At 27.7% G+C, this 11,516-nt stretch overlaps 1 protein-coding gene across 1 annotated transcript in view; it reads right to left on the bottom strand.

Annotated features, from left to right (window-relative positions):
* Positions 1-1,700: 1,700 nt before the first annotated feature.
* The window catches only part of LOC105248964 (prolactin-releasing peptide receptor), a 53,603-nt gene continuing 43,787 nt past the window's right edge, over positions 1,701-11,516 (bottom strand). Inside the window, exon 4 of the mRNA XM_011254074.3 lies at positions 1,701-2,137. The gene's annotated coding sequence lies outside the window, so the exon portion shown is untranslated. The remainder of the gene's footprint in view (positions 2,138-11,516) is intronic.

The raw sequence follows: 11,516 nt of genomic DNA, 5'->3' as shown, positions 1-11,516 counted from the left end.
ATCTAAAACTTCCAGTGCAATTTCGCGAAAAATATTCATTTAAATAAAAAAAGAGAGTTATACAGAGAATTAAAAAAATCTTTAAAATGATATACCAACCTAATGATATACCTGTCCTATTGCCATTTCAGATTTTTAAAAAGATATCTACCTTGACAAAGAGAATGAAAAAAATTTCGTTGAATTTAATATACTTAAATGTCCTCCTCGAAAACAAAATTGACATCTTTTGGCATTTTTTGCAAAAAATAATCACGAAATAAACGGGATTATATAATTATATTATGCATAATAATATACATATACAGAGTATTCATTTAAAACTTTCCACTCTGTGTATAATAATTATATGCATGTACAATATATGTACAAATTTTACCATTCTTTTCTTGTCAGATAAAAAATATATTACTAAATATTATAAATCATTAAAATTTATTTGAATATAATTCGAAAAATAAAATAAAATTTTCTCCAGATATTATTGGAATATTTTAATTGTGTACCTACATCTCTCTCATTCGTAAGTTTGTTCGCATAAAATCAATATAAAATCTGGTACAAATTTTCCATATATTTTTCTATGTAATTTAAAAATGTTTCTACTATAAAAAAAATCCAAGTCTTACAGAATCAACAAATTTACACAAGAATAAACATATTTAAAAAAATAATATTTCACACATATAGAATAGAATATACATGTATGTAATAATTAAATGGAATATATATATAACAATTATATATAATATTAATAGAATTAATTATATATTAATATTAATAGTATTAATAGAAAGACATTATTAAATTTAATTGCAGTTCAATCTCACAAAAAGCTCGACCTCTCGGCAATCATTATACTGTTCCGAGAATGCATTATGTGCATGAAAGGACGCATTTCTACCGTGGTTTCTCAAAGTATGTTGACCTCGCTTTGGACCGAGCAGGGCCGTTTTCTCTCGCGTTGGCAACCAAATCAATTTTAGCTTTCTCGACAAAGAGATTGAGATATTCAGTTTTCTATTAACTGATTTCTGTAGCGCATAAAGATTTAATATCCTGCCAGTCTCCCGGTACACAGTGTGTAATTTTTCTTATTCTCTTCCTTCCAGACTTTTTTGCATTGAAATATCTATTCTTTTTTAACACAATTTCAAGCCATATATTTTCGGTCATATATTTATACGATTCGATTTAATTTGATATCGTTATCATTTATTGTCATCGGTTGGAATCGATAATATTGATGCCGCAATCATAAACGAGAATAGAAGGAACTTCGGAAATAAATTGCAAAGTTGTGTAGTCTGGAAGCGATGAAAAAGTTGTAATAGCCGAATCTATCGATTTTAATGACACATTCGAAATGCTGCAATGCTCGGTCATCATATTGCGTTTTATATTATATATGAAACAACAAAGTAAAACATTATTTTTATTGGACAAAAAAGATACGAATCGATATTGTGGAATATCATAAATCTTACGCAGTTTGGCGACATTTTTTTCGAAGCAATAAATAAATAATTATATAAAGATTACATTATATATATTATATGAGAAAACACAATATTATAAATATTATATTTTAATAACTATATACGAAAACGCAAGCAAATATTATATATATATTTTTAAATAGATTTTACAAAAGAATTTGTATTGTTATTGTCATATTAAAATAATTTTGTAGAGAATAATATAAGAAATCAAAAATTGGAATAGTAAGTAAATGACGATTTAAGACTTTAATTGTGTGTGTGTGTGTGTGTGTGTGTGTGTGTGTGTGTGTGTGTGTGTCACACATGCGCCATTTATTATGATTGACAGTAAATACATCATGAACAGGCCATTGATCAAAACGCATTTATAATATTTGCATTTTTTATGCGCTTTACTCTAGAGCCTATCGCTCGATAGCTTGATACATGCATGCTTTTATCTAATGCTCATAATATTATCCTTAATTACATCACAGTTTACATAAATATGCGCAATTATATTCTACAGAATTTACGATAAACGCATTATTCTTGCAAACATCTTCTCTGTTTTTGATTTATCTGATCGACAACCGTTTGATTAAGATGATGGAAACAACATGACCATATCTTCCAAGCTTGATGACTGGTACTTTCTGAAAAATAAAAACAGAAACTTTTATCCCATAAGTAAAATTTAATATAAAATCTTTAATGGGGAATTGATGACGAAATGGCTAATTTGTTTTTCAACGCTGTATACATAATAAATGCTGTTTTATGTTATTTATTTATTCATGTAGAATTTCTCTAAAGAGATTTAATGTTATCAAAAGATATAAGTTTGTAAGAAATATAAGTTTATTTAAAACATGGAATATCTTAGTTAAATATAATAGATTAAATTAATAAATAAAATATAGCATCTTTTTAAATTAAAGGATAATACATTTAAAAAATAGTTCATTAATTTTTCGAACGAATGTATATAGATAGAGTCGGATATATTTCCTACAGTGTCAGAAAAAAATTTATGGAAGCATTATCCGACATACTTCATGTATAATATTTCGCACCATTTATTATAATTTAATATAAAAATTTACATTTAATTTAATAAAAAAATTTTTTACTCTATCTTTTTAACTATAAAATTTTTTTTATAAGTAACAAAATTCTTCTAAAAACAAAATTTCGAAAGTTGAGAATCATAAAATTAAAATAACATTACTAAAATAAAATTAAAGTAATAAAAATTGAATCATCGTGACATTGATTATAATTCTATAATCCTATTATATTTTTCCAAATTATCTCTCACAAAGTTTAAACTAAATTGTATCAAAAAATACTTTCATAGAACAAATTTTCATCCACGTAAATTTTTCTTCTGCGCCATAAGAAATATGTCTGATTATTTATGTACACTCATACGAAAAATTAAATATTCCTACGTCAGAATAAAACTATGACATTGATTAATCGGCAAACGATGCAGCTGTGTTTAGTCCCTTTGCTTACGAGAAGTTTGATCGAGGCGGGCAGGTAACGCGCTGAATATTAACACGCATATCAATTTTGTTCTCCATGTTCATAGAAGAAATGCATTTTATGCGCGACTTGCAATCTACATAGTTAATGCATTTCATTGCATGCAAAATAACTAAAATTGCAAACACGAGAAAATTCATTCGAATTAAACGTAGCTATTTCGACCTTCGCTAAATATTCTGAAAATATTCTGCTGTATATTTCTGTCGTTATTTAGTTTTATTAAAGGATCTATTATCTTCAAACAAATACTTTTAACAATCTCCTATATGTATATATATATTTTTTTTCTGGCAGTATATATATATATATATATATATATATATATATATAGTAAATTATAAATTAAATTTATATATATATAAATTTCATTACATCATCACTATTCAAACTCTCCTTGCGGAAATATTATTACGTGAAGAATTTAGAGCAAGAACGAACTAAGTTTCTCGTAGGATTTACTTTAAAGTCATATCTAATATAAATTTTATAAATTATGAGCTTATTTTATTTTGGTTTTAGAATCTTTTGTCTCATAAATCATACTAACATTGTAAATTAAATTTAATTATGACAGAAAGTTCAAATAATTCATTATTTTTTCTGGCATATATATGATATATATATTCATATATATCATATATATTATATATTCATATATATCATATATACATATACATATATATATATATATATATATATATATATATATGATAAATCCTACGAAAAACTCAGTTCGTTCTTGCTCTAAATTCTTCACGTAATAATATTTTCGCAAGGAGAGTTTGAGTAGCGATGATGTAATCAAAGGATCAAAGGATAATCTCAATGGAGAGATCAAAATAGTACAATCCTACGCGACAAGTCCTTACGTCCTTTGAGATAGAGAAAGCAGAGAAAGCCTTACTGGTCACGACATGACCACATTGAATTCGGCGGTTCCTTTGGGAAGGCATAATCCAAAGCGCAGAGGAATAGACGTTATTATTCATGTCGTCGATCGCAGTATGATCGATGACGCAAGTGCAGTACAATTTCTCAGATGTTAGTATTTCTGTACGGAAAAACGGCGGTCGGTTTGTCATCGTGAATTATCAATTCAATTGATCGGGGGGCGTTTCATCATTCCTACAACATGGCGAAACTGTCATCCGTGTTATTGGTAATTTATTGAATATTTCTCATTTTTCAATCTCTCCAAACATTCCATATGCACCTTTTTACGGCAAGTGTGCTTTATCGTCTATCTCGAAGTCAGGATATAGAATCTGAGATTTAAAAATTCTTTTGCTTATTCGATAAATCACAAACGAAAGATAAATACTATTTGAATACATTTAATTTTTATATTAGTATGTATATGTAACAGAAATATAATATATTTTAACAAAATTTATTCTGGCGAATGTTGCCTAGAGATTTAATAAAATGACTAGAAATATGATTTTCTCATTTCTTGGAGAAAAGAATCGATTTCATCAAACAAACAATTAATTTTTTATTTTTCAAAATTTTCTAGAAATAAATTTCCTAAAAATACTTTGTATATTGATGGATATTTGTTCAGTTTAGTATGAAAAGGTCAATATATGCATGTTGCGAACACCTCAACTTCGGCTGACAAATGTAATATGCAATGTTTGTTGAACGTGTTGTTTGCATTACCGTATTCGTCGAAAATGAATAAATGATTGATTTGTACCATTAACTGCAGATTGTTGACTTTGAAATCTAAATAATTAAAGAAAGCCATCGCATAATTACATATTATTTATGTAAGATGTTTATGTAGTCTAGTTTGTTATTTAGTTGCATCAACATACGATATTTGAAAATTAAGGAAGAAAATTATAAATTATATTCATTTTATTTTGCAACTTTTTCAATTTACAACTTAAAATTTGCGTCATTTCATATAGTAGCATTGTCATAAACAAGAATATAAGTGCTATAAAAATAAATTTCATAATTTAATTATTTTACATCATGTAATTTTATAAGCAACCTGACTGTAATATTAATTTTAGTTTGAAAATAAAGTTTAAAGTTGGTTAAATGTAGGACTTGTTAAGTATTCTTAGAAACCAGGAGAAGACCTCACGTGCCTTGGTGAGATTGTTTCTTGCAAATAGATTTTTGCTACAGTATTTCTTTCTCGTACTTTAAAAAATACTCGGAAATATTACCGAGAAATAACCGATACATCATTTACACTTGTGCACTTCAATGCACTTCTAATTTTTATATTAGTTATGATAACGAATATTATAAACGATAATAATTGTTTGTGTGTACGTAATCTTTCAATAATTGATTATACCAATAATTATACAGTTATAATTCAAATATGACATAAATTCCACAATTATTCATCACATTGCTCGTGATTACATATCTATATCTAGGAAATTGGATTCATGTAATATATGTAAAATCATTTTAGATATATTAATTTTGAAAGATTATAATATATATTTTACAACAAATTAAATTCCTAAAATACACACATGTTTTGATCATTAATCCGTAAATATTCTAAGATTTATAGGATATATAGAAGATTGTTTGTATATCTTAAACGGATTGGTTTGAATCTCCATCAAATACGCGATACGCGGAGAGTTCATAGGACGTGCAAAAAAATTTGATTGCTGCAGAACTGCATTCATTCATCGGATACTGAAATACAACTTCCTAGTGGTTACCTATGGTTAAATCCGTACCACTATTTCAAGAGAAACGCATACGCTTGTTCCCAGAATAAAACAGTGAAATAACGCTTGTTGATTTTTCACGAGCAATGTCATCGATAAATTAAAACTTGGTTTTAACGAGAACACGATCACAGACACGTCGTCCAACGATTAATTGCAACTCACAATTAAACATTCTTTACGATATATAAAACATAGAAATGCAGATTCATTTAAATATTTGATGAACATTTATTTGTAATAGGTTGCGCGTTATTTCGACATGTCTTTCATCTATAACTTTTCGGTCATTTCATACATGCATGATGCAAATCACAATTTGTTCGTATTCAAAGAAGCTTAGTAATAGGGTAGATGTATAATATTGTATACAGAATATTCTTGCTTTTAATGTGCTCGCATGTAAAGTGAATTGCATTCGTTATGCAATGTAAATAACAAAAATTTTTTGAAAGGATGAACGTTTCAGCGTGTCTTTCATGTGCCATATTCATGAATTTTTTTGTTAGTATTTATATTTAATATTCTGTAACACAGTATATTGATTCTTTATGAAAATTTTAAACATTTTATGAAATATATATTAATAAATGGATATTAATGTATAATGCATTTTTTAAACAATTAGAACAAAAAAATGATTATAATATAATTTTATACACTCTTAATTATATACATCAACAATGATAATTAATACATAGGTTTACATATACATTAATACATAGGTTTACATAAACATAGGTTTACATATACATTTGATTTAATTTTCTGAACATTTTTTAGTTCATGTAAATTTAATCTGATTAATTAAGCGAGATTTAATTTGTATATAATAAAGAGATATTTTATTTGATTTGTTAAACTATTCTGTAACTATTTTACATATTCCGCTCGTGTTATTGGAATTTTTAGAATAATTTACAAATAAATTTATGACCGATATATTTTTTCTTTCAAAAATATTTTATTGCGTTATACTTTATATCTACATGTGATCAATTTTTTATCTATCAGTTTTACTTCGTATATAAATATTGGTTTTTATTAACTCTCATTTTTTCCCACTTTCTCGATAAAAATATTGATAAAATTATATTGGAAACGCGGATGTAAACTTTGGAAACAACTGAACACACAACATCTTTTTTTCATCCATATATTTCAGAGATTTCAGTATTATGTTTTTTCATGATATGCAAATTTTATCTTTAACTATAAATTTATTTTTGATATTATAAAATTACTATTTCTGTTTTAATGCCTCGTTTATAATTATAATATATTTCTTTAAAATTATTTTTTTAGAACCTTGTATTTTGCTTTTCCAATACAATAAATAAACGGTGAAAAACAAATAAAGTATAATAAGAACAAGGTGAAACGACAAGAAATGATCGTTTAAAAATATACGACACGTCTAAAGAAACAACTTTTATTGTTTTCGCGATAGTAGATACTGTAAAAAACAGTCATTCTTATCTGTAAGAATGTATGACTTTTTTAATCTTGATACTTGTCGAAACGCGAAGGTTTCATTCTGATATCCTGTATCAAATCTATTATTTCTGATTTTTATCAGGCAGATGGAACTAAGTCCTTTTGTCATTTGTTTAATACCAGAATCGAGATATAAAAGGAATAAATAAATAAATAACGGAAGAGACCAACCGTGTTTACGAACAATACATCATTTTTAATACTTGTCAAATTATCTCGTTTATGCAGCTTATATTTGATTCGCGAAAGGATAAAAAGAATGATTGTTATCTTAATTAAAGTTATAAATATTTTCGCGTATAATCTATATTAATCGATATAATATTAAAAAGAAAGAAATAATATAAATATAATTAATTTAACATAAAATATATAAATCTGAAAATAAAAAAGGTTAAAATATATATATATTTTTTTTTTAACTTTTTACAATATAATAAAAAAATTAAAATATAGATATACGTAAATTTTTTAATCTTGTCTTTTCAAAAATGATAAATGTACTAGTTTTATAAATGTGTTAGAGTTTTTTTTTGTATTGTATAAATCGAGAAACAATAGTTATATACATATCCTATGTCAGAAATATTCTTGTAGAATCGCAATCTTTCTTTCTGTAAAAAAGGATAAAAAATGAGAGCCATTAAAATTTTAACAGCGCAGTGTGCTCGTGAAATTTCTATGAATACCATGAATTAACCGACGTTAATGTCGCAGCTAAGCAAAAACCGTATATCTCCTCGGCATATTTTATTAATATACCTAAAAGACTACTGCGTCGAGCGCATCGCTCAAATCACCTCTTTTTTCATATGCAAATGATGGTATCTCGGGAGATTATTACAACGCATGATTAAGGACGACATTTTAAATGACCAATTTTTATTCTTACACGGGATGCATCATTAAATGTGGTCTTTTGTATTTAAAAACATCGATTGTTTTTCTCTTCTCGCGCTCGAGTTTTCTTGCATAATTTATCTTGACAAGAATAATCATAATATACGAAAAAATTCATATATGATATCGCAAACCTCCTCTCGGGTTCCATAACTTTTTATGTTCTCGTAGATTATTTGCTCGGGTCTTTATTGCGTTTTTTATTAAGGAATCACGAATAAGATTCGACATAGCTATTTGTAAATAAAATTATTATAAATATTGGCCCAAATTTTTTTATAAACTATCAAGTTGAATGCTCGATTTTTTAAATAAAATAGAAGAATCCTAGTATGCATATTATATTGATTATCTAGTTATCCAGAGTTTAGAATGGAATATATTGGTATTATCGTATGCTCTGACTATAATCATAATTGACTTTAATTGCAGGAGCAAAATTCGGATAATTATTATAATGCAATTAATGCAAATCATCAATAACAATTAAACGTGACGGAATAATCTGTATATAATATTAACAAATATGTATGCGTGAATTGAATTCTATTTGAATATGAATTCTATTTGATTATCGATGTGTATAAACAGGCATACGATATTCTTTTCTAAATAATGATATTCCGCACAGATGCAATTATCGACAATTGCTTTATCAAGATTATAACATGATACATATGTACGATTGGAAAAATATTCATTAAGAATTAACTGTATCGAATAAGGGATTCTTTTTTCGCAGAGCGATAAGCTTTCGTAGACTTGGCTACGGGCAAACGAGAATTTCTCTGTGTTTTCCCGACATGGTCAACGTAATGCCGATTGCAGTGCGCCACAAGAGATTTCCATCTAGTCAACTTTTTTTACCGCGACCTTTTTCTCCATCGTGCGATAAAAGAACGCGCTACTATAAAACGAGAAGGTATAAAACGAGAGACGGATAATCGTGCGTCCCCAACGTTTCGAGATTTCGCCAGACGGCTTAAGTGCTCGAGAGAATGACGTATTTCGCGGTCCAATTTATCGAGCAGCAGTGATTCGAAGCTGCTCTTGCTTGCGCTGGCAACAAAAAAGCGCATCCTCGTTTCCTTTCGGGCGACGAAAAAAAAATCCCGTAGAGATTTAAATGAAAAGCATGATGCGCTCGATGTTTGCCGATTTCGGTGGAAATTTTAAAATTGCATCGTCTTGTTCGAGAATCACTTGAGGGCTATTATCACGCGTTATGGTATACGTGCTGAGTATCGAGCGGGACCGTTGTAGAAAGAACATCTAGGATTTTGCCGTTCGTACCTTATCCCTTTCATTGTATCGCACGAATAGTCACGTATCCGCTTCCTGTACTTCACCGCTCGTCAAATTGAATCTCGGAATTGTACAACATCGGGGAAGTGACGAGAGAGGAAGTTACACTATGGAGCGGGCAAACTTCGTGATGCTGTTGTGCAAATAATGCCGCGTTGCTAATATACTGTAGATGGTAGAACACAGGACGTTGATATAAAGAGAAATGGAATAAAATGTGCAATTTAAAATTTCATTTTAGATTTGTAATTTTTGACAGAATTTTCGATAAAAGATGTATTCTGTGATTCCATAAGTATTTTTTTATCGAAATTCCTGAATGTTACGTTTATTGTACGATTTCAATTATATTCCATTTTGCTCGTTTTACATATATGCATATTCAATTGCACATATGCGAATTACATTTGTACGTGCATTATCTGAATGTCATAACTACTTACGCACATAAATACATACATACATATACACATGCATATTCTGATCATATTCACTGTCACATTTCCTTCTAGTTAACACAATATTACAACCTACAATAAATCCTATTTCATAATATCTTCTGTATAGCTGTATAACGCTGTATAGCTGTATAAGCTGTATAAATTCAATTACTTTCCGGAACGATTTAAAGAAGAATCTTACGGAATTAATACGAACAATAAGAGCACTTGTAGTTTTGCAGAAAATAGATTATTATTTCTTTCGTTTATAACATGCCCGTGTGCATTCATGTACGTATGTATGTAACATAGAAATTAGATCAAGATTTCATTCTTCTTTAATTAAATATATATCTTTCATGTTTCTTTAATTAAACACATACCAAGAGAGAAAAAGAGAAACGGAGAAAGAAAATGAAAAATGTTCGATATTTTTATGAAAGTAATTTTGATAAATGTTAATGTGGCAATTACATTTTATTTTATTAAATAAAAAAAATTAAACTTGAATAAATTGCTTTTATATTTAAAAAGAGGATACATGTATAAAATACAGAAATACATTTATTTGAAAATTATTTACACATAAGGTGAAACAAATTAAATCAAAACTGAGATTTTTGAGAAATAAAAAATGTAATATTTCTGATATATAATAAAATTCCACAGAAAAAAATCTTGAAAAGGTCGATTGTTTGAGTTTATATGACGAGCCATTAGTATTAAATTCCTCTGTTATTAAATTCCTTTATCTTCTTTCTTCTGTTTTTAAATTGGAATAATTTACGTATTTTTGATAATGTTCTTCCTCTAAAATTTTATTTAGTTTTATTCACTATAAATCTCTTTTGTTGTATATTCTTTAATGTATTTTAATAGACGATAAAGAAATGATATATTCTGCTGTAGAAGACTTTTGATTGCCATCTGTGTGTAATGCACTTTCGCAATTATCCTCCCTTCACATGAAATCTCGTCGTCTGAACGCAGAAATGGCTGCTCTACGAAATTCCTTTATGCATAGCTCAATCGTTTCCGTTCCGAAGGACGAAATTATGGGTAAAAGATGAGATATATTGCGATGAAATGTATTGAAATTCATTGCGCGTGACGACCGATGTCGAATTATTCCAAACCGCAGTATGAATAGCGATGAATCGCGTTAAATCGTTTCGTGATCCTTAACATGGATGCTAAGTGCCTAGCATTTGCCGTTTGATTTCATTTAATTCATTGCAGACATTTAGAAGCGCTATCAGAAGTTAATTGTTTCGATACAAACGCCTGTGATCTTGTGAAAGTGTTTCAATCTTTCTATTTTATTTTTGTTCTATTCAATTAAAAATAGAGTGTGTTACACATTATATATAAATAAATAAAAATTATTATAAATATAGTATAATTAAATGTTTGATCATATCGAAAGAATTTGAAAGGAAAGAATTGTTTACTAATAAGATATTATTTGCTAATAAATTATCGTCGCAATAAGTAATTTATCTTAATCTGACACAACTCTTTTAAGAATTTGTTTTTGATACACATGTGAAAAATTTAATCAATAATCAATAATTAATAACCTTTAATCAATTTTTGCTTAAAACTAATTCTAGCAAAAATCATAACAC

This window comes from Camponotus floridanus, unplaced genomic scaffold (assembly GCF_003227725.1).
Source record: "Camponotus floridanus strain SB8 unplaced genomic scaffold, Cflo_v7.5 scaffold30, whole genome shotgun sequence".
In the NCBI taxonomy this organism is placed as follows: Eukaryota; Metazoa; Arthropoda; class Insecta; order Hymenoptera; family Formicidae; genus Camponotus; species Camponotus floridanus.
Note: the sequence above shows the minus strand (reverse complement) of the source record. Positions and strands in the feature narration are given on the sequence as shown.